Source organism: Pieris brassicae, chromosome 1, assembly GCF_905147105.1.
Source record: "Pieris brassicae chromosome 1, ilPieBrab1.1, whole genome shotgun sequence".
Taxonomy (NCBI): Eukaryota; Metazoa; Arthropoda; class Insecta; order Lepidoptera; family Pieridae; genus Pieris; species Pieris brassicae.
Window position 1 is genome coordinate 16,221,456 of NC_059665.1, and position 25,349 is coordinate 16,246,804.

Genomic DNA, 25,349 nt, shown 5'->3' on the forward strand with positions numbered 1-25,349 from the left:
ACATAGAAAGAAAATCCATTGGTGCACAGCCGGGAACTTACGGCCTCAGAGATGAAAGCCGCACGTTGAAGCCACTAGGCCGTGTTGGCCTAAGTTGCTCTAAGTAGCTCAAAATAGATCTATATATTCTGTTTATAGTATATTATAGAATAAGGATTTTTTTAAATCTACGTTGGTAAAAACAATAGTTATAATCACTTAAAAACTTTTCTCGCCACTTTTTATAGCTTTATTTTAAAAAAATAAGCGTTTTATCAAATCAAATCAGCCTTGTTAACGCAGCTCTTATATAACCATTGATCAAGCCCGGATCTTGAATTTATGGTTAGATGACCGTTTCTATATTTAACTGTCGACATTTTTATCTGCTTCTGGGACGTTTTTCTATCAAGATGAACCGTTTTTCAATGTCGCGATATTATCGTATTAAAAGAAGAAATGTGGTTTAGGGCATCTGGTTCACGACTTTAGATTTAGAATCAATTTATGTAGAGACGGTGATGCCCACTTCGGGAATTCTATTTATCAATTTCTTATCTTCTTATCAAAATTCTAGGCCGAAAACTTAATTAAGGAATTACATACAGAGGCTGTGGCATATAACTATAGATACGTCAATGTCCTTAAGGCTCTTTAAAACTAGAACAAGAGTGGACGCGTCTATTCTGGAAAAGTTTTTAGGATTTAGATTAGTTTATTGAATCTCTAAAATTTTATGTATTGGTTTTTCGAACTGTAAACTATACAAACTTATATGATTTATAAAATAATGGTAGCGAGTTAAATCCATTATTACTATCAATTGGTGGTATAATCAGTACTTATATTTTAAAAGAGAATATTGATATAATTTAGATTCACGTTTTATTTTTCTTGAACGCTGATCCAGTATAAATTTTTGTTTCACGGAAGGTTTGGTTGGTTATTGGTTTCCAAACAATACTAATTTCCATACTTACCTTTGGGATGCATTTTGCTTACTCATTGCATTTTATTTGTGAAATGCTGATGCATTGCAATGCACCGGTCGGTATACAAATGGAAAATATTCATGCAATTTATACATGGTAACTGTTAACATATAATTCTTGTATTCGGTCATAGAAGATCATGTACAATTTGCAACCGTTGTAGAAAGGCAATAGAGAAATTTACAGACCGTTATAATCGTACAACATAATATTAGTTTATTGCGTAAGCATTTCATACAAGACAGTTTTACTAAAAACAAGCGTGTTTTAATCATGAGACCCCCGTACACCTATACTCATATCTTGGGTTCATTTAAATATTAGTTTAATTATTTTGTGTACTATATAATAAAATACATTTACAAAAATTCAACCAACGTCAATCACTAATATCACTGACTCAACCGATTTTGATGTAACTTGAATTGTACCCTGCCTAGGCCCGGCGGGAGACGTCAATCCCACCAGACTTTGTTTAAGATAAAGAACTCTTTTCTTCTTTTTTAAAAAGAAATGGGAGTATAGATTCTCGGAGACGTGAATATGTATTCTATGAATGATTATTTAAAAAAAAGAATACTTACTTTCTTCTTTATATTCCTGACCACCTACTCAGCAGATAACATAGGTAGTTACTACGAACCCTTTGCCATCTCACTATTTCTCCTAAGTGTATTAAAGGGTTATCGTGTTATCGTACTTCGTCACTATGTGCTATTGAATCTCTTTGAGTTTCGTCAATAGGTTCAAGGTATTAATACAGTTTATTTGCTGATCATTAAAATTATAAATTTCCTGTTCGTCTGTTAATATATTCTGGAGAAATATGTGATAGTCGTATATAATGATAATTTAATTTAATTTAAACATGTTTGGAAACGTGGAGAAAGGTTCTGCTCTTCCTCCGAAGTAAACGGAAGAGGAGCTTGAGGATACTAACCACTGAAAGGCCGACCCGAAGGCCCCAGTGGATAGATTGGATCCAGGAGTTGTGTCCATACACGCCGGAATAAATCGTTACTGCGATTCAGGTTATAATGGGATCGTACTCATTAATTTTTAGGTACACATGATACAGTCGTCTTAGAGTTATTGTTTGTATGGTAATAGGATATTATAGATTTACCAGAAAATTGCCTTCAGCGCCCATACTCTGTAACTTTCACGAGTGTTTTTTTTGTTGTTAAACGGAATCTCGCTGTTTGCCTTGACAGCGCAGCCCAGCTGTTTCGGCGGGTGCTACTGTTACTATTTAAAGACGCGTAATACAGGATATACATGAATCCGGGTATGCCCGGGAGTCAGGGTTGCCGTCCTTGGTTTCCATTATATATAAAACGGACCTCAATGATTTTGTAATCTCTCGCAATTGTGGTAGATCTTTGTCTTTATAGAGTGGTGATCAGACTTCTATACCTACCAATAGAAGTAATGATGTATGAATGTTTTGCCAAGTCTGACAACCGGGTCCTCAGTAAATGTGAGCGTTATAAATTGTATCTACGCCACAAAACTGAGTTACTAACATCCCTTAGTTTCTTGTTTATATGTAATTAAAACATAGTAGATAGCCAATCAAGTATCAAGACAATGTAAGCGAATTGTCATCATCGTGTGGCTCGGACACGAATAGTAAGTTCAAAACTCTATTACACTCTCCAAACTGGGTATTACATTGTAGGACTATATACGAAAACAGTAGGTCATTCATATATATTCATATCAACTAAATACTCAATTTCAACTTTCTAGAAAAGCATGAAGCAAAGATTATCCAATTAAGTTTATAGACGTACAATAATACTATTAATAAAAAAAAAATTCTTTAATTTAATACGATAAAAATTACATATCCTATGTTTATTAGTAATCTTAACAATCAAATAAACAGTATTTATTTGGCCAACATAGTAATAATAAAATAAATTAAAAATTAAAAAAAAGAAAATTACAACAAATTAAAAATGTTTGGTCCCTGTGGCAAAGTGCCTTTAACGCTGAATTCTGATACTTATTCGTTGAGCGAGGAAGCACCAGCTCTGGGGTCTCCGGTACTATCTAGCAGGCGCCAACTTAAATCTTTAATAAGCGCCTGTGCACTTGAACCCCACGGCCCAATAGTCTCTTCTCCAATAGAATCAAAATCGAAATTGGAGCAATGATTTGAGCCGTTTAATATTTTCTGACTGCTCTGCGGATCCAGCTTTTTCGAAAGAGGTGAGACGAGACAAAGGAGCAGCATACCATACCAATGCCCTTGCCATCTTTCAAGGGATTAACAACATCCCCTAGGGCCGCTTGCCATTATCTTGCCATGATGGGCGTTAGTTTTCTTATTACACTCCACGTTAGTTATTGTTATTTCCATTTGGGCAAAGGCCTCTTTCCCTATTGATCTCAGCACAGTCACAGTCAGCACATCATTTTTGTGGTCTTCCCACGTTTCTTTTTCTCGGAGGTTCCAATGGTGGGAATGAGCGGTCCATCTTTCTCATCTTTATCATCTGTACACTTTGCAATATGGCCTACCCATTTCCATTTCAACTGTAAGGTGTGGGTTAGTGCGACTGTGGTCTTAGTTTAGCCCTAATTTCTGGTCACTTCGTATTTTAAAAAAAATCTTTTTGATTCTTCGGATGCTTTAAATAATTAAAGGTCTTACTGGAGCGAAGTACCTTTAATTTTTAATTATTTTAATCATAAGAAAAAGGTATTAAGTTAAGATCATGTAAATACTTACGTGGCAGAAAAGATAAAATCGTAAAATAATGAAAAATTCAATATTTAGTCACCAAAATTCTAAATACATTGCAATCGTAAAAGAATCTATATAATATTTATTGAAGAACAAGACAGGCACTGATATTAAAAAGTTGCCAGCATAAACTTAGTTCTATATTTAAAAAACTAGCAAAGATATTCTCTATTACAGTATATTTAACCCCATAACTGTAATAAACGTGTCGCAAAGAGCAATATGTAAGCGCAAATCTCCGGACCAAGATCAAATATTGTAACTCCTACGGGAATACCACGTTTAGTGAACTCACAACAGATACCTGTGGTCAAAAGATATCTTGTTGGTCAAACATCGGATATTAATAATAATAGAAGGAATGTGGTACGTATGTAATAAATTTTATCATTCCTTTATTTAAAAAAAATGGTGGTAATATAATACGATTATATACAGCTTAAATGTAATTGTACTTTAAAAAGTATTTTTCTATATAAGACTTCAAAACGAAAAAACGCATTAACAATTTTAATACACTTAAGAATGGTATCATAATTCGTCGAAAAAGTATAACATTCGTAAAATTATAATGAATTTTACAATAAAAAGGGAGAAATGGCTTAAACGTCAATGGTGCAAATTCTATAATATGAAAAATTCCGCGAATTGGACTCTTAAGTGTCCTATAAATATAAGATTTAAGTTTAATAATAAGGCCAAATCGGCGAATCCGTCAGTCAAATTGTCTAATAGCGTAGGAAATAGCACCTTAGCTTCAATCAACCGAGGCTGGTTAGGAATAATTGAAGGGAAATTTAATATCTTGGGCCAATATTGTGCATCTGCGTCCCGTAGAACCAGTTTAAACTTAGATGAAAATAATGTATAGTGCGTTTGAAATACGCTATTGTATCACATTGTTAGTATTAAATGAAGAGGCCTAAGACAATGTTTTATTAGTGGTACAGCAGTTTCATGGAAATAAAAACGTAATTTGCTGGCGTGGGCACAAGTTCTAATTTTGAAAATCTAACAGCGTAAAAGGTTTTAACTATATCACCTTATTCCTAGACGCTAAATATAGCTCTTTAAACTAGTTTTCTTTCGTCTTTTTCCTTGAGATTGAGTTTACGCTGTAATGAAAAGAGACAGGTGAGTACTGTAGTAAAATTGAATTTTGTTTGTTAGTCTGTCGAAACAATGCTAGTTTTCTTTGTATAAGTACATTTTAAATTGATTATAAAACAAATAGGATAAAAGTAATGTTCAAGTGAAATAACAAACTCTAAATGTTATTTCTTAAAATTTAATTTTTTGCGACACATTTGAGTTTCATTCATTATATATATTATATAATCATTTCAAAGGTTTTTCGTACCAGCTTTGAGAACGTATCAATCAAACGATTGTAACAACCGGAAAATTAAACTGTATTGCGTCCTACATCTTCTTTTGATGCTATAAATAAGACAGCCTAGTTATTTTTTATTCACCACCAACGCTAAAAGAGGGGTGTTAAGAGTTTCACGTGTCTGTCTATCTGTAAATCGTTAAAAAATGGATCGATTATGATACGTTTTCTATCAAATAACTGATGTGAGCGAGATCCCTCTTAACAATTTATCTCAAGGTACCTTACAAACTTACCTTTTAGCTAGATGCGGCAGAAAGTGAAATATTCCACAAATAAGAATTTTCTCATTTAAGATTTGGAATGCCCTACACTATGCAACTCTGATAATGAAGGGCTAAGGGGTTATTTAGAGTTTTAATTTTATCTATTGTAGCAACATTTTTTTTAATGTGCCATTAACAGCATAACGTAAATACCAATCAAATGTCAATATTTCACTAAGAGGTTATTACTAGGATATTATTACCTTTTTGTTCGAAACAATTTTAAAAGTGTCGCCGGAAATCGCGGTTTGGACTTCCGGATGACTAGTGTGTTTTCAAAACCATACTATAGACTTTTTTGTTCAAGTAGTAAGTTTTAGCAATAGGTCTTATAAAAAAGTTTTATAAAATGTTGCTCAATAACCCCTAGGGAGTGCGAAAGTATGGTCGCCTCTACTCCTTTGACAATATTTGTTCACAGATCTTATGTCTATACTTGTTTGTACCCCTTTGAGGACCTAAACTGAGTATTTTTATGAATTGGTCCTGTAAAACTAAGTCAGCCACCTACCCTGAATATATATTTGAATAAGAATTTCGCACGCAGTGTTATGAAAGGAACAAGAACATTATTATTGATTACTATTACAACACATTTTTTCGCTATATATATATGCGATTGTATGTTTAGGTGTAACTATTTAAATAAATAAAAATTGAGTACGAGTCATAAATTAGTTTAATTAAACCTACCAAAAGGGTATCCAAATTTAAAATCACAATACACGTTCGCATTATAAAATTTAAACAACTGTAATTCGTCTAAATCATAATTAACACGTGAACGTCGGTGAACATTAACTAATTATTTTAAGCAGCCGAGGGTTGATTCAATATAATGGGATAATAACGTTTGCGGGCCGTTACAGTTTTAATCCTAACCTTAAACATTTTCATATATTTAACCCCAATACCAAAGAGCTAGTATATTTGAGAATGGTCTTCGTAATAGAAACGACTTTACTGAAGTATACATTAAAAATAATATTGATTATTTTTTATTTAAAATATGCAAATCTCCAATTTTATGTTTATTATATTTTTATTATTTTATGTATGCTTTATGATGATTCGATATATACCTGTATCGAAGTTTGAATCCGCCTACGAGGTTAAGCAATGGTGTGAAAATTTGCTTAATCAAAAGAATATAATACTAAAAATGTTTGATTTAAAAGGAGCACAAGGCATATCACCATGTTGATAAAAAAATGTTTATTTTCTTATTATGTATTACTCCAACGCAATACAAAACTTCGTAGAAAATATTAAAGATAGATACACTTATACAGATAGAAATATTAGAGAATAGACTTAAATAAATAAAACAATAAGTGAAACAGACAAAAAAATATTGAATTTCTTGTCTCCCTAAAATTTCCCTAACATTTTAGAAAGACTTTTACTAGAAAATAAATAGAAAAATCGACCCAAGTCAGCTTCGATAACAATGATTTTTAGTGGGTCCATAATATCTTGGAGTGACAGCTATACATTAAGCCTAACAAAAATCTTAATAAAAATTCCAACTCCAAAAAATAACTTTTATATTGAAAGACGTAATTCCTGTCGCGGCAGGGTGTTCCAACATTTTGTTGCATTGTTTCGAGTTTCGAGAGAGGAAGCTGTTCTATGTTTAGGAACAATATGGTTTTACTATGCTTCAGTTATCCCTATTAAAACAGACTAATACATGAACTTAGTTAATCTATACCAATAACTCAAATAAATACTTTATAATACAATAGCAATAAATAATTGGCATTAGAAGTTGCTGAGTGCATTGTATAGTTTTTATACGATTGCAGAAAAGCCATTTCTATAGATACTACAATAAAAGGTTTTCAAAGTTGATACAGTTGAAGATCTTTGTCAACACACAGTTACCTTTCAATTTATCTCAGTGCATCATGACCACTCCAAATAAAGAATTGTTGCTTACTCGTACTTTTCTTATTAAATAATTCTATACTACTAAGCATATATTCATGTTTGAATTTCATTTAAATAGTAGTATAAATACATATAAGCAATAAGTTACAACAGATACAAAATAGTTTTTTTGGTATTTTCATCGGGTGTTCTAATAACTTTATAATTTTTAGTAACCTAAATAACATTCTAATTTTCATTCAACATTTTAATTATAAGATTGTAATTGATAATCATGATCATGGTTACAATCTAGAACAGTAGAGCATCATATTATCCAGATTTGGCCTCCAGTGACTTTTCCTGTTTTCAGATCGCAAGAGAATGATGAAAGGACGCGCATAAAGAGGTAATCGCCAAAACTGAATCCTATTTTGAGGCCAAATCGTATTATAGATATTGTATCGACAAATTGTATGACCGCTATGGCATATATACTATATACTAAGGCAACTGTATTGAATAATCAAATCAAATTCTATCAAAAAATGTTTTTTTCTATGTTAGCCGACAAAGTTTTCAGCCCACCAAATAATACCAGTAGTCACAGTAGAAAAGTAATACAAACTACGCAAATCCACCACCTTATAAACAACCACACTTCGTGCTATCATTATATGAAAATCGGTATGAAGATCGGTTTAAAATGCAGTATAATCTTGATCCTACCCACGTAATAACAATATGAACATAAATGGTTACTGTGACAACTTATAGACATTATGAATGTTTAGTACATGGAATCCCATGTACTAAACAACATTAATGACAACCGCCATTAATTTTATTTTCGCAAAGATCTCTAAAGTACAGACTTTATATCACGATATGTCTATTGATAACCGAATATTTAAATCAAATGGCTAAATTTAAGTACAGAATAATTTTCATTAAAATCGAATAACTCATCAATATATTATTGACACAGTTATAGTAACAATATGGGGAGTGAAGAAGGGTGTATCCTGTATCGTTTAGCTTTGAAATGTCCAAGAGCAAGATAATAAAATTAAATCTTTTTCTATCTATCTATGTCTAAAATGATGACAGACATTTAAAGCATTTAGGTCTCAGAACTTCAAATTATTTTTAAAAGGCTGTTCACGAAAATCAGCTGTATTGGGCACCCCGATGTTAGTTTAGGATGGAATTAAATTAAGGTTCAAGTGACTCTTCTTTGAGTTATATTTGAACCTGTGAAAACAACGTATTCATTGTTAACACTTTTGGGGTAACGTACACTTTGTCTCATGACTTGAAGTGTCTTACTATTTACTAAAACCTTATATTCCACTGAATACTAAATTCATAAATAGTTTTTTAACCTTAAAAAAAGTTGTTGTATCCGTATATAATATTAGTATATTTTTTTACTGACTTCAGCGATTCCCATAAGACATGTATTTGATATCTCAATAGATACTTAGTATATAAAAAATGAGATGAGTTTTTATGATGATTATGTTAGTTTCCAGATACAAAAGTAAATTTATATTAAGTTCTGTTCCGTAAGTTGAAATCAAACATGGGTAAATATAAGCGTGAGAGCTTCTAAAACATTCTATAATGCATTTCTGCAATTTCGGTTGCATTTATTCTATGAAGTATCGAATTTGCCTAAAAGCCGAAACCGAAGTCATGCATAATTCAAATTCTAACCCTTAAACGATTGAAATAACATGGAATGTTTTTCATCATTTTATTATTTAGTTGAGTGAGGGTAAGGTTGTGCTAACCTAGGCGTATCGTCCCGTGTGTATGAACCTGAAAATGTCATTTTTCTATGGGCAGAATTAATACTTCCTTATATGGTGACGGATAACGTGAGGATAAAAATCGGAATGTGGTAGGCAATATGTACATATAATTGCCTATAAATAATCATTATGTAAAGAGATACTAAAACTTTGCGTTGCGAAACGACGTTGCGTTGGTTGACAAATGGTCCTACAATTGGTTAAAATATAGCAGCGGCATACTCAGTGTATCTCATATGATGTATAAGACATTTCTTCTTTTTCAGCGTTGATTTCTTTTAATGGTATATTAATAATAAAATATAAAAAGAACGGTTAAACTCAGTTACATTTGTTACCTATTATTGTTTTATAATATATTACAATTACGATAAACATAAAATAGAAATAAGTAGATATTATATAAAGTACAATTTAACTTAATAAATGTATATTCGCCTAATGCAGGTAAGGATCTGATATGTCTATAGCAACGCTTTTTTAATAGATCACTACTAAATAGTTTAAGCTACTTTTAACTATTAAATACTTGTTCCTTAATAAAAGTTATATCATACAATAAACAAATTTTCTCTAAAAGAATTCTACAGATATCGTCTCTGATCCATTAACGGTTATTGAGTTTTGATATTTCTACTGTACATAGAAAAAAATATTTGAAATCCTCGAGTGATTTTTTCAAAATAGCACATAAATCTGTATTGCGAAACTTCACGACTTCTACTAACATTGGGCTTGTCAAATAGCTGTTAGAAGCACTAGAAATACGTTGCAGAAAGTCCCTAACAGCATTTTCATGTCTTTCATTGTTATTTTTAGTAGACCAAAATCTACAGTTTGGCGACATCAGTCTGCATTTTCATCTTTCTCTATCTCTACGTACGGGATGATATATATTTTTGTCCAAATAAATAACTGGAAAAGCAAATTTTGATTAGAGAACATGGTGATTATGTTCATTGATAGCGTAATTCTCGTCGAAAAACTTAAAAGGTATTTCTAATAGGTTAGAAATTTATTATTTTTCCGTTACACGAAGACGTTCTTGCTTGTACTATAATAAATTCTTTTGTCTATGGTTTGATTAGTACGAAAAAATAAAATAAAATATACGCATACTCTGTAGTGTTCGAAAAACAGAGTTCTATTTTACTATGTCATTATTCAGAACAATAAAACTAATTTTAGACAAACCCAATTTAGGCACATAAAAATAACGATTATGGCATCTTTACAACATTTTCAAGGTAATAAGTATCGCGGAGACGTAAAGCAATAAACTTTATAATATTGTTTTATCACCGCAAAGGTATGCTTGATTTCTTTGATATCGTTAAGATTGAAATTATCTATTGTTTTCGACGTTACAATAAAATTTATGTTTGATTTTATTTGTTAATTGTTTCTTTGTTTAGTCATTCGAACGTCTATGAATGTAAGATGAGAGACTTATAATAAATGTAATTTGTATTTGCCTCGTATATTACAATTTAGATTGATACGCTCTTTTACTACGGAAAATGTTGATAAATGTTACGCAATAAAAATCTTGAATTATTAATAGGTACTATATAATATTCAGGCTGAAATGTATTTAAGTTTTACTAGAACTCTAGAAAATGTACTATAGAGTATTTTACATCGTTACATCACCGTATGAGTTATATTAACTCAAAATTTCTGGTGGCTGGAAGTCTACCACGGTCCGCCGAAAGGCATTCAAAAGCCGGCAACGTACCTGCTACTGGGTGTCCATGGGTTATTATGAATGCCCCTCTCTGGCGTCCTGTTTTCCTATACTATTATAAAAATATTTCCTAAACAACTCCGAATTATTATATATATTTGTGTGTCCATTAATGTATCATATAAAATACTATCAACACAAAGTAAATAATTGGCTTGTTTCCCACATGCATGGTAATTGCTAGAGAATAAAATAGAGTTTCAATAAAGTCAAGTACAGAGCAATACTTCACTGAATTCATAAAACGCAAGTATATACAAAGGAAGCTTCTTAGTAAAACATTAATAAACGCAAACTTGAAAGTTAAGTCTTATAAATCCGAGTAAAGTTAGCTGTCCGGAGGTTACCTTAACTTACATTCAACTTGCAAAGTTCTGTCCATATTTACGAGTTAAGCCTTCAAGGCTTTAATAAAAATTACATTACAAGGGTCTCACCCTTTGTTGATTTAAATTTTCATAGAAACTTCCTAGATTCATGTGAAATTGCACATTTTATACTAAACGATAACATTATTTAACTGTAATCTTCTTCTTCGTAAATTTATAACTGAAGGTCGTGCCAGTCTTGAAAAGCTTTAACTGGCTTGTTAAGTTCACACTTTTATATCCTCCGATTGTCTCAGGGCATTAGGGAGACCTATAATAGTCTTGATCCTGTCAGAGCAACGGGTAGGCGATTGACTTTGCCATCACTTCTCCCTTCCATTACCAGTTTGTCCAGACTCTTATGTTTTATCCTGGCAACATGGAAAAGCACGTTTGTAAATGATAGTCGACAGTCTTGTGGTCATCTTGAAATGGACTTATTTAACTAATAAATAAATAAGTTTTTCAGTTGATGGACTATAAATACGTTCACCTGATTTCTTATGTAAGTTTCATCCCGATATAAATACAGTGTTTATTAATCATTTTTATTTATATTTATTAAACAGAAAAAAGCATAACGAGCTGTTTTGTTCGAAGTCAAGTTTGAAAACCAAAAAATATTTGACTTAACCTATTAAAAAATAGTTACACAGCCTCTAAAATGTGTATCAGTTTCGTATAAAGAAACACATAATGTCATAGGCACATTCTGTAAATTCGCGTAAAATTAATAGAATGTGTTGAGAAATCCGTGTTAATCCATGATATGTGATTTTATCAGACTTCGTTCACGTTACAAATGCGATACTAAAGTTATTTACCAAACCTTAAAGAAACGCTAAGTTTATTTGAATCGACATAATCGTAATTTTTAAATAATTTTATTACCATCGTTAAAATAATGCGATTTTCATTAGCTTAACTACAGGTACTCACATTGTAATGCATACGTATAGGTAATTTAAATCAACATTATTTTTTTTCTTTTTTTATAACTGGACAGTTCAGATTCAGCATTGAATAAAGGCAGCGACATAATCACTGGATATTTTGGGATATAGAAATTCGTATTCGTAAACGTCAAACTGACAAATATTTATAATAAAAAAATACTCGTATATTCTTTCCTTTTGATATTTCATCTATCTCGGCCGAATATTGAAAGCATTGCATATTTTTATAAACTGTATTCCCCAAGGTTCGGGTGTCGCCGCGGGGTGCGTCTACATCGTAATTATAACACGGTTTGACGGAGGTCTCAGTCACAAAAGGAGATTTTTTAATTTACATCTACCTTAAAAAGCCTAAACGCATTCTTTTTATTTTGTTGTATACTGCGTAAGCCAATCGAAATATGAACTGTAGTTTTCTTTACATAATACTATTTTAAAGCCGTTATCGTGATCGACATTCGATCAACTAATTTTATAAGTGGAATCGCTTCAGTGGCTTCTTACTTTTGGATTTCTAACTAAAAAGACATTTCCGTTCCCCTGCTTATTGACAAGACTACCATAATTTCTACCTGTAACTGTTTTTCTAATAACATTACCATATAAAAAATCGTGTAACAAAGTCATGTTGATGACAGCTGATAAATTTCCGAAGCCCAATCCCGCGAAGCGTATTGTACGAGCCAAAGCTGTACATTTTGCTCACTCAGGCTATCTTAGAATTATAAGCGTGATGATCCCTATGTACGTGCCAAGGTTCGTACATTCTTGCTCGTTTACAAGCTTGACAAATTCCTATGTTTGTACGTGCCATGGATGTACATTTCGATCACTTATAAGCGTGACGATTTCCCAAATCGTCGGAGTTACACCCCGAGAGCATAGCCAGACGTAGGCACTCTCTTTGACTGTTAAATTGTATTCATTCGGTATATAGCAATTAGCACGTCATTATTTCGCTCATATTCTATTGTAACACGCGAGTGGTAAATATAGAGTAAATCAATAAATCTCTATTATTTGAAGCATCCCGTTGACCCAGGAACCGTACACGTATACAGTACCTTCTTAATAATATCGTTATTCTTATTAGTACATAATAATTATTTATCATTAATACTCTCAAATTAATAAGATCTCGCGAATCGAGTTTCTCACATATATTGTTGTTCGTTCGTTCGTTTCGTTAGTTTAATATTTGTTATTTTGATGTAAAAGCTCTCGAACTATTTTTTGCACTTGCCACAAGTTTGTTGAAGAGTTTTACCGAAAGTGAATAGTGCTCTTAATAATATCAATGATATTGATTGGCAAAGTAGCTCAGTTTACATCTAATTAAGTTGCTCCTCATGAATTCCATTCACAGAAATGTGTTTGTAACACAAGACGGTAGTTCCATTCCATTCCAACCATCATAATACACGTTAAGGATTCGAGTTACACCCATCTGTTTAATCGATAAGGTTTTTAAATTTCGAAAATTATGTTATCACTTATCAAGGATGGGTTGGATCTAATGTCAATTTTTTAATTATAAGAACACTAACTATAGTGTAAACTATACACTGTTGGAATTTTAAAAATATTTGAGTATGGTCTATATAGACAGAAATATTAAAAAAAAATATCAAAACCGGTTCAGTAGCTGAGCAACACTTTTAATATTTAGTCGTATTTATTTAGAACGAACGTATTAAAAACTAAATTATTTTATTAAACCTCTCGTCTTTATTTTCCTATAATTATTTCTAAAGCTCGTGAAATAACGTTACAAAGTAAACTAAATGAAGTTTCGAAGTGTCCCGAATCTCCAGTAAACTTTCGGGAAAATTCAACTCAATTTCTTATGTTTACCCTGTTACCTCATACGATACTTTCGTTATTCTTCTTTTTGCATAATTTGGCTTTTGCTTGAGTCTTTTTTTTGGAATCGTGAGATTCGCTAATGTTTATTACGATGTTTAGTATGATTAATGTTTATACAAATTTGGTATTTGTATTGTGGTGCACAAGTCATATATTTATGAAATAGTCCCAATCTTTCATTCTAGTGCTTTCACCCTTTTGGTGTAAGTTAAAGTAAGAAGTGTATATTTTGTTTAATTTATCTGAATACAGTTAGTATTCGATCGTAAATACTATTTAGTAATTCTTCTTTTAGTTGTCCATCGAAATGGTGTATGGAGACATTTCTTTACAGTAGACTATCAGCCTATGCGATCTAGGTTTAACTACGGCGGGAATTGAATCCAGACACTCTATTTATACGTAATATATTACAATTATCATGGAGGACTCTTTGCTTAATTTTTTTCCATATTACCAATGAAAACATCTTTTATAATATGCTAGATGAGCCAGCCAGATATCATTTAAGTTTATTAAAATATAATTGCCTTGAGTGAAAATATAATCTAAGATTTCTGCAACTTCACTTTCCACAATTCCTTTTTTCATACGACGAGATATGAATTGTATGTAGTACAAATGAATCTCTTATTATTCTCAGATTCAATGAAATAATGTTCGTTTCAAGTGCAGCAAAGTTCTTGTACAAATAAAATATCAATATTGACTTCATATAAAATAAAACATACAATTACTTTAATTACTTCGCCTAGAGAGTCAAGATCTTCGTTAACTTATTTGGATTCCTGGCCTTGTTTGTTGCTATTTATTACTATTTTTATTGTACACTCAACTTCTATGAAACCACATATTGTAAAACAGTTGGACCGTGTCTATGGGGCCGTTCAAGTAAGGAGTATGGGTCGGAGGAGGGGGATCTTTGATTTTTTTATTCGGTGATTACGTCAACAGTAATTATTTACTTTTTTCAACATATTACCCACACATTGTATGCTTGAAAACGAACTGCATTTTCGAGGATTCCTACAAAACATGTAAATTTATAAGTACTTTTTTTGAGAGATTTGCTGACGGGGGGGGGGGGGAAATCCATTGCTGTAAATCTGCTTACGTAATACTTGTCTTTACGTAGAATTTTTCTTAAAGAAGAGTAAACATATTAACTTTCCCATAATTCACTGTAGAACACGACTAAATACGCAAAAGATTATTTCATCAATTATATATTTTAAAAAATATACTACTAGTTATATCGTTTTTGGGGCTTGAGACAAAATCACATTTCAACAGGCGTGACTAACTATTTCCTAAAGCTAAATAAATTTGTATGAAAATGGTCACGTGATAAAGTGTGACCTAATATCATTCCCATACATTTTTTTTATAGCGGAGTGGGTCATGCCAATTTTTTCTCAAGCCCTCGGACTGTGATACCTCTGTCTATCTATCAGTCATAACGCATAAAAACGCCGCGGTAACATTGTTATGAAATAAATTATAAATGAGTGAAACCGCAATCTCAATCTAATCTTTATTAATCAAAAACAATAATATAACATTACTGAATTGTGAATATATAAGCTTCGTAAAATAAATATGTAATACTTATCTGCGCTTTTGATTAACAATTCTCATTTATACATAGCACGTCATCGTTCAAAGAGCACTTATGATCTTTTCAAAGTCAGGGCAGCCTAATGCGTTAAGTTTTGTTTGTTTTTAATACCAACTTCGGCACTTATTATAATGTACCTAGGAGTATACTTTCTCCATAAATGTTCACATATTGGGTATCAAGTTTACTTTCTCGGATATTTCGGTTATTCATTGGTTATTTATAGACTTATATGAATACGTTTGGACTCTGTCACTCTACGTAGAAGCCCCTTTAAAATGCAAAACACTACTACTACTATACACTTCCAAGAGGTTACTCTGATGACGCATTAAAAGTACCCATGAGATTTTAGTGGTAAAATCCACTCAAAGTAGGAGGGAGCCTGAACTGGATTAAGTCCCCAGTATCCGACTCCGACACATAGTAACCTTCAAACTATGTAATCTAATATAAAAAATGAGTATTGATACTTTTATCACTTATTACAATAGAGGCCAATGTTAAAATATTCGAATGTAGTTTGACAGGAATACAGCTTTTTCTTACGGATCTGAGTATAGGATATTTTGATTAAAATTCAAAGTTATATTGTTTTGTAGTAGAACATTATATTGTTAGAACGACAAATGAGAGTAATGCGATAGTAACATTATTATTATGACCCTCTTAAGAAGCACTTAGGCATCTATTTTTTACTTTTACGAAACCTTAAACCATCACCGGCTTTCCATTACCCAAAATAATGAAATACCTATTTATTTTTAACCTTTAATGTATACTACTGTTGTTAAAAGGTCCCTAAGCGTAGGAGCAAGCAAGTGAGCTGTCATAACAATTACAACTCAACTAAAATTTTTAATAACCGCCGGCCGGAGCAATCTAAAAGTAAATTGAAATAGACTTCCGTCGGCCACCGAGTTGGCGATTTCGGCCTTCATATCTAGTGTTTTTTTTAAATGAGCTTTATAATCGTGATATTTACTATTGAATAAAGTGAATAAAAAATTGCTTAAAAGTTTTTGCAGAATGAAAAAAAATAACCATAATGAATTAATAACTCTTTTGGACTTTTTTGTATAATAAAATAGTAAATACGTAGTAACGTATATTTCTTTAACACGTGGGTAAGACTGAAAATGTTTAGAACTGGCCAGTTCATTATCATATTCAGTAAAAAACATTGCTACTGAAAACTTTTTTTTAATTTTAAATTTTAAAACTCTTTGGTAATCTAATGTATATTGCATTCATTTTTCATTTGTTTATGTGAATTAGCGACAAATTTAAAACTCTTCTTACACGTGAAAATTTTCGGTCAATGATTTATTATGACTTTCGATGTAGGTTTACTCGACAACAAAGCTATATGTATGTGATAGGCTGCGATTACCATTTCTTAATGAAGCCCCATCTCGTCCCACTATTTACAATTGGTTTAATGAGTTTAAGCGTGGACGTAGCCATCTCAAAGATAATCCGCGTGAAAGACGTCCTTTAACAGCAACTACTGAAGATAACATCAGTGCTGTGTAACGCATGATAGAGGAAGATAAGAGAGTGACCTATGAGCAGATACGAGCAAGCCTAGGCATTAGTATAAGTCAAGTTCAAAAAATATTACACGAACATTTAGGCGTCAGGGAGCTTTGTACCAGATGGATTCCCCATACTTTAACCGACGACCAGAAACACCTTCGCATGGACTGGGGTCGCCAAATGTTAACTAAGTTCAACGGCGGTGACTCAAATGCTGTATTTGACATCCTCACAGGCGATGAAAGCTGGATATATTGCTACAAACCCGAAACCAAAAGACAATCAGCACAGTGGGTGTTTCCTTTCGAGGATGGGCCAACTAAGGTAAAGAATGGAAGAAGTCAAGGAAAAAAGATGATTGCCTCATTTTTTGTTCGGAAAGGTCATTTCGTAACAGTTGTGCTGCAAGATGGAAGGACAGTTACTGCAGACTGGTATGTCAATCGCTGTTTGCTTATTTGACAGCAGCGTCCCCCTTCACCACGACAATGCTTCAGCGCACTCTGCAAAACAGACTGTTGAATAGTTGACTAAGGTGGATGTCGAGATAATGAGTCATCCACCATACAGTCCTAACCTGGCGCCCTTTATTTCCAAGAAGTAAAGATAAAATTCGAGGTATTTGCTTTACGAGCCCTGAAGATGCGGTGAAAGCGTACGAAAATGCCATAAAAGAAGGAAGGAAGAAAGGGCCCACTGCTTTTCTGTGATTCCATCGAATGCGACGATGTGTAGAGCGGAACGGAGATTACTTCAAAAAAACAATAAAAGTATTGGCAGCTTTCTACATTAAGGCGTTTTTCATTTTCTAAACATTTTCAGTGTTACCTAGGTATTCAGTCGACTTTAAGTAGGTACGTGTCACGGCTGCATACATATTTCTCTCAGTTTATATAACATATACATACATACATATTCATAAAAACTTAAACATACATATAACATACGTATAACATATACATACATACATACATATTCATAAAAACTTAATTTCGCATGAATCAGTCTGTTTATTAAAATAATTAAATAAGAAGTAATAATCTTTCAAGTAGTTTGATTATGTTACGGAAGAGATTGTTGGACGGAGAGTTCATATATGGATTCTGTAAGAAGTCATATATGAATGTAAAGATATCATTCTTATAGTTCTCTGTACGAATTCGGTACTTTCGTGATTATATTTCCAACTCTCTTTTGTGCTATTTCCTCTTACAATTATGAATGAGACGCCTACGACTGTACATTTCATTTGAACATATTGTACTCAATACGAATTCAACGATGAACATATTAAAAAGCTGTTTGTCTTTATCTAGTGAACGGGAAAGATAAGAGACTCATTAATATCCCTTTCAAAAAATATCAGATATTTTTAGGTCAATCGAAAGGTAGCGTGAGTTTTCAATATTTTAAAACTCCACTTTTGTGTTCTTTGAAATGTTCAACGGGTTTATGCATTCGTTAACTATGAAACACACAACTTTAGTAAAGTAGGTGAATTTCTATAGTGAACAATTAACGATTTTCTTGCTATAGACGCATTTTCCATGGGTCCAGGGCATGTTGGTCTATTTACCTCGGTAATCTTTAGAGCGCGTCTAATAGTCAGATTTGGTCAGGCCAGATTAGGCAATCAAACTTCTTTACACAACAGGTATAAGACGCCTAAAGAAAACTAAACCTGTTGAGTTAAAAAACCTGGTGTACTGAATATAATTGCAAGTGCGGTATCTCGGACACACAAACATAGAGTCAAAACATTATAAAACACTAAGACTGTTAATGAAGCTTACCTTAATTTAAGCTATTCATTATTATTGTAGAAAATTACGTTTATAAGCCAAGATTATAAGTCATGTAAAGTTGCACTCTTTTTTGTGAACTTTATTGAAAGAATGAGGAAAAGACTCGTATATAAAAAAATACAGATTATAAAACTTTTACATTATTTAGAATCAAACCCAAGTATTTGTAATTGGATAATTCCAATCCGTGACATAAAACAATTTCTTATGTACAAAACTTATCTTGAAATGAAAAACAAAACTGTCAAAAACAACTGCTTGCGTAGTTTGATCAATTGGAACTAAATCGTTAGTAAAGTGGAAAGTTAAACGATTGATCTTTGGAAGTAGCTAAAGAATATACGGTTCCGTCTCTCGGCGATTTGTTTGAGAAGTTAAGAAACCAGAAATAACTTTATTATTTTTTGTTTTATTTCACTTTGATACGTTAAGTTAGAAAAATTTGGTAAAATTAATTATTAGGAAGGCAACGGCAGCCATATTTTACTGGTAAAGAAAACCGTTATTGGGAAATTGCGTGAAGTTCTGTCGTGCCATAATATATCTGTGTAGCCTAGTTTAAAGTATTTTGTTTATATTCTTTCGTACAATAAAGAATTTAGCAACAATTAATAATAGAGTTACAAATAGATAATGACTGAATAAAAATCAGCTTATCTAAAATATAAATACATAAACGCTTACTAAATAATTGAATTAAAAAAACAGATAGTACAAATAGATGTTCATATGTGTTAACTAAATTCCCTTGTCTAAAAATATTAACGCCTAAACAAAACTAATTATGAGCACGGTTATTTTTCCTTTGTGACCTCAGGTCACGGACAGGCTTGTCGCCATGTATCTTAATTGCAATGTGCTTTTTATTTTATGTTCCTTAGACATCTTTTTACTGCCGTTTTAAGTCTAGTAACACTGATATATAGAGGTAATAGAACACTTTATAATATACTGTTACAAAAAACAACACGAAATACAAATTTTTAACCGATTTCATGTCTGTGTAAAAAAAAATATAAATAATTAATTTATAAACAAAATAATATCATAATGACTTATTTATACGTATACTTTAGTAACTTAACTACTTAAACTGACGTTCGTCAGTCGGCATATATGCGATACCAATATATATATTAGGTATTTGTTAGTATGATGATTCGTCACCGGCCATTTATTTTATGAATACAGCTATAATGAAGGTCAAATATTAACCTCTTCTAGTTTTATAAGACAAAAGGTATATAAAAGAATAGTGACCGTAAACACGATGTATACGGTACGACATTGCATAAGATTTATTTGGTCGTTAAATGCTTGTTAAATTAAATGTTACTTCCGATTCTTAAGTGAATTTCAAGGTTTTAACTTCGTTTTTAAATCTGTTAGTGAGTCAGAAGATATTAAGTTAAGTTATTTAGGTTTTAAAAACTTTTAAGTGTAAAAAGTTTTAGAACTATTGTCACGTGACTTGTACTGACAGTGCCAAATATACCTTAACCTTATTTATTTCTCGTTTCCCCATCTAATAAAAAACTTCGAGCCTATAAACATTGTTAAATAAATTATATGTCACTTTATTGCATCGCATTTTAAATGATTAAAGGCATCGTAAAGTTTGTCTTTAGTTCCATTTAAATGTTGTCAAAGTTAAAATTTTCATAAGAATAAAATTCATAGATAACTGTGATCAAATTCAACAAAATTTTAATAGGCTAAAAATATATTACGAACAAAATTAACTTTCAATAAATATAAACAAATGTAATGAGTTACCTTTTTGGCGTACAAATAAAAAATACAATACATTTATAAAATCGGTAACATCCCAATAAAACAAGTAAAATTAGTAATTAGTAAAAAAGACCTTGGAATATTATTAGATGAAAAAATGGGCCTATCAGAATATATCAATGACATAACAAGCAAAGCGTATAAGGAACTAGGATTTGTCAAGCGGTCATGCCAGTCATTTTTAAACATTAAAAACAACAAACATTGCATATAAGTATTTATTCTGCACATGTAAGACGCGTACAAGTATTATCTGGTCGCCATATTATATAAAATATAAAAAAGCTGTAGAATATATACAAAAAAGTATGTGAAATTCCTTAGTTTTAAAAAATGTTTCGATAGCTATTCAGGTTCTTGCAAATATTTTAATTTACATTCATTAGAACATCGGTGGAGTCAACAAGACTTGCTTTTTTTACACGCAATTATTAATGGGCGGATAGATAGTCCCTATTTGTTGTCGTTAATTTCTATTAAAATCCCTCCTCCTTATGCGACAAGATACACAAAATTGTTCCATGTGCCTCGTACGAAATCGAATTACCTACATAATTCGCCAATTCGGGGTTTATCTAACTATGACAACAACTATGAGAATATTGATATTTTCCACTTCACCATAGAAGATGTGAGGAAGTTTTTGAAGAGGCGGGAAGACTCTGATTTTGTTTAAACAGTTATTTTAAATATTAATTATTATTTGATGTTTCAAATTTCAGTTTTTTTTAGTTTAATTTTTTTTTAATATATTTTGTCTGTAAATGTACTTACTTGTTTTCTGTTACATATGTATTGTTAATCTATGTAATCTGTTTTAGCTTTCTGTATTGACTAAGTGTTTTATTTTATAATGTATATGTTAGCTGTAAGATTACTAGTAAATAATAAATAAAGTCATGCTCGTACACAGAGTGGGTCATTAAGAAACGGGTTCATAAAGTCCATCTAGATTGAAATAAGTTTATGTTTAATTTTGACTGGACAAATAGACACAATATAATGTTAAAATACGAAACTGAGCAATATCCTATATTTAATGAAATCAGTATTTTATTAATCGTACGTTATTTTTCGCTGCCAAATCCGCAAATACTAGCAATCTTTATCAGTTGTACTTATATGACCTTGGTAATCATTAACATCTAGATAATACGAATCATGAAGTCACGCCATGGAAGTTAAACTTCATTAAGTTAGATAATAACCATACTTTAATTTGAGGCTAAGTCTAACCACTAAGCGCGAATTTCATTAAAATGTAATTTCTGGCAACACGCCGCTCTTATGTTTTATAAAACTTTTCTAACGTAGTCTGTTGGCGTTGAGTTAATTTTTGCGTGTATTTAAATAATATATTATGTTAGTAATGAAATTTATGGTCACTCGTAGGTGGTCAATTATAAAGGAATCATAATTAATATAATTTCTACACGTGTGAATAGAAATGGAGCAAAATAATCTGCACCATTTCTCTATCTGCACTGTTGTACTAATTTTTATCTTTAACACGTCCATCTTGAAGTTTCGTTAAATATTCACATAAAATACGCATAGGTCAGTTTTTGATGGCTTGAACACTGTCAGAAACAATACTGGGTGAAGATACATTTGGTACATAACATATAAATATGTCCGTCCTATGCTCATAGAACGTAGCTGAAGATTTATGTGAAAATATAATGCTACTATTTTATCAAGTTGACTTTACACATTATTTATGCTAGGAAAAATTACGTAAACGGCATTAAATAGTAAATATCATATATTTCTTGTATCATCGTTTCACAATGATACCTTATCCATTATAACGAATTTAGAAAAATGTCGAAATTATTTCCACTATTACCGTCGAAACTGAAATATTATTATATTTCAGCTTCGAAAATTTATTGTAAATATATTTTTGGGGACGACTTTAATTATAATTTACATTCCAATTCGTATTATATTTCAAACGAAAAAGTAATCTTCGTTGATTAACTGCGTAGCGTAAGATAAATTAAGTATAACATAAAACAAGTTTCGGGTAACGATGCTATCTCATATACAACTCAAGCTATGACTGACTTGTGACTACTAAGAGATAAAGCTGGATAAAATGCCAGTACGCAAAATAATTTCTGAACGTTACATAGTTTGTGTTGTGTTAATCAAATAGATTTTCAAATACGAAATAAATGAGTAAAAACAAAACACTCATACACTGATTACGTAGCATGCTACATAACTAACGTAGAGAGCTACACGATATTACGTAGCAAAAGATGCAGTGTCTACGGCTAAATGCGCCTTAGTACGTATAAAATGTTTACGGTACATTATAAAATATAAAACGTGTTGTCATCCTTTTAAAAATATGTAATTGTTTCCAATTCGAAAGGTAAAAAAACATAACGTTAACGAAATTGTATGTCACTGGTGACTTTGAAAGTTATCGTCGAAAGTACAATGGTCCATAAATCCCATTAAGATAGTATATCTAGCTGATAATATGTCCATTATGAGGATCATCGGCTCGGTTGGAGTACCCACGCTTGTACAAAACTAATGTATTGCTATCTTATATTGGGAATGATATTTAGGACAATCAAAGACAGATGTTTATTTGAGATTTACCTTTATTTTTTTGACATAACAATATACCAATAATTATAATATGCCAATCGGAAGTTTGTTTGGTCCACAAGCGTGTTTTATAAAATACGAAATGATATTGTTTGTGAATGTTAAAGCTTTTATAAAAACTTACTCAACAAGTCTAAATTAAATGACATTACCTCATAACCTAATGTGTGGGACGACCGTCAAATCCTTTTGGATTTTGAAGGTTGTGACCGAAAAGTCACAATATTTTGTAATAATTAAATTACCTATTATTATACTTTAGCTCAGGAATCATTTATGATTATGGTACACTATTTCACACTCGGCAAAGTCATGTAAGCATAGTTTTCATGTTATGTGTTGCATATGTTGCTAGTTAACAGCTGGTTAATATCCTTAGAATTTGGAGATGAAACTAGTCATATCAGAATCCAGTATATCTCTCTAGTTAAATTAACTTTCTAATCTATCATGTTATTAATTCTTATGCATGTGTTACGAAGGAAACTTAAAATATACTATTAAATAATGTCCCTAAACAGTTTTGTTCACGACCGTATTGCTATGACGATAACACCTGCTAACTCAGATTTGCAATCAGTGTGAAGAGTTTTGGCAGCAAATGTACCTGTGATATACCGTGACTACCAAGGGAATTGGTAAGAGTTTATGTAATTTATGTATCAGTGAGCAATATCTCCATATGGAAAAGTATACTTGTTAATATATAAGACTCAGTTGTAGTTAAAAATCGAATAAAAATATATGTTTAACATTTCTAAGTATTTTCCCTTTGATTTGCTTACCGCGACTACTCTTAGCAAACGTCAAGTAAAATGATGTTTTAAATTCCCTATTATAACTGTTTAAGAAATTTTATTTATTAGTACGGTACACGCTCATACAGATTTATTTTTCTTAATACATGTGTCTTTACTAAAACATCATGGAAAATTACGATCTAGCTTAACTTAAGACTAATAAGTAATTTAAATCTAACCTAATTTACTCATATTTAAAATAAGAAAGTGTCCAATAACAACACTTACAAGACACTTTGTTCTATTATTTTTATGTTTTCTTTTCACTTACCACTGTTTAGCACTTAAGACTTACAAAGTTAAATAATAACATACTAACCTCTTTATTTATATAAGTACTCTTTCTTTACGTTTAGTTTTTTTTTATTCTCCGCGGTCTTATAAAAAGAGACAGATGAGCATCGACTTTACTTAAGACGGTGCAATAGTACTATAATATACACGAGTAAAGGGGTATAATTGCGAGTCGGAATAATTAAATTTAAATTTAAGAAAACGCTTTGTTTCTGTTTTAATTAACACATCGTCATTTTCTAATCAAAGCGAATAGCGCTTTCGCTATTATACTAATCATCTTTCGGTTGTAACATTAACAGGTATTTTGTATTCATAGTGTAATAGAAATATTCCGTATCGTACATGTATTATTAAGTAGGCTGGAGTAGAAAGCTGTTTAGATTGAAAAATAATTACCCCAGTAGCAATTAAACTTTTAAAATTACTCTCGTATTAAGGGTTTTGTTTGAAGTAAATATTGTAATAAATTGAACCGAAATGGATAAACTTTGATAATTTTGTCTTGACGTGATTCGAAAGGTACCCTTACCTTCTTATACTTTTAGAACTTTATAAATACGATATCTGTAGGTAGTGACTTACGTGATCAAAAACTTTTTTTATATATTTTAAACAAATCTCTTAGTTTTAATTTAGTTCTTATTTCTAATTTTTACACACATATATGTTTTATTATTTAGTTATTTCAGTGTTGTTAGCCTAGTAGCTTCAGCGTGCGACTCTCATCCCTAAGTTTTAGGTCGTGAGGAAACCGGCTTGCGTTAGACCCAAAAAGTCGACGGCGTGTGTCAGTCACAGAAGGCTGATCACCTACTTGCCTATTCAATTCACAAACGATCATGAAACAGATACAGAAA

The 25,349-nt window shown here is 31.6% G+C and overlaps 1 protein-coding gene across 2 annotated transcripts in view; it reads left to right on the forward strand.

The window, feature by feature from the left end:
• The window catches only part of LOC123714949 (tachykinins), a 41,762-nt gene that overhangs the window by 6,286 nt on the left and 10,127 nt on the right, over positions 1-25,349 (forward strand). Inside the window, exon 1 of one of the 2 annotated variants that reach the window (XM_045669661.1) lies at positions 23,980-24,033. The exons of the other annotated variant lie outside the window; for it this stretch is intronic. The gene's annotated coding sequence lies outside the window, so the exon portion shown is untranslated. Of the gene's footprint in view, positions 1-23,979; positions 24,034-25,349 lie in introns of those variants that run through there. 2 annotated transcript variants of the gene reach the window in all.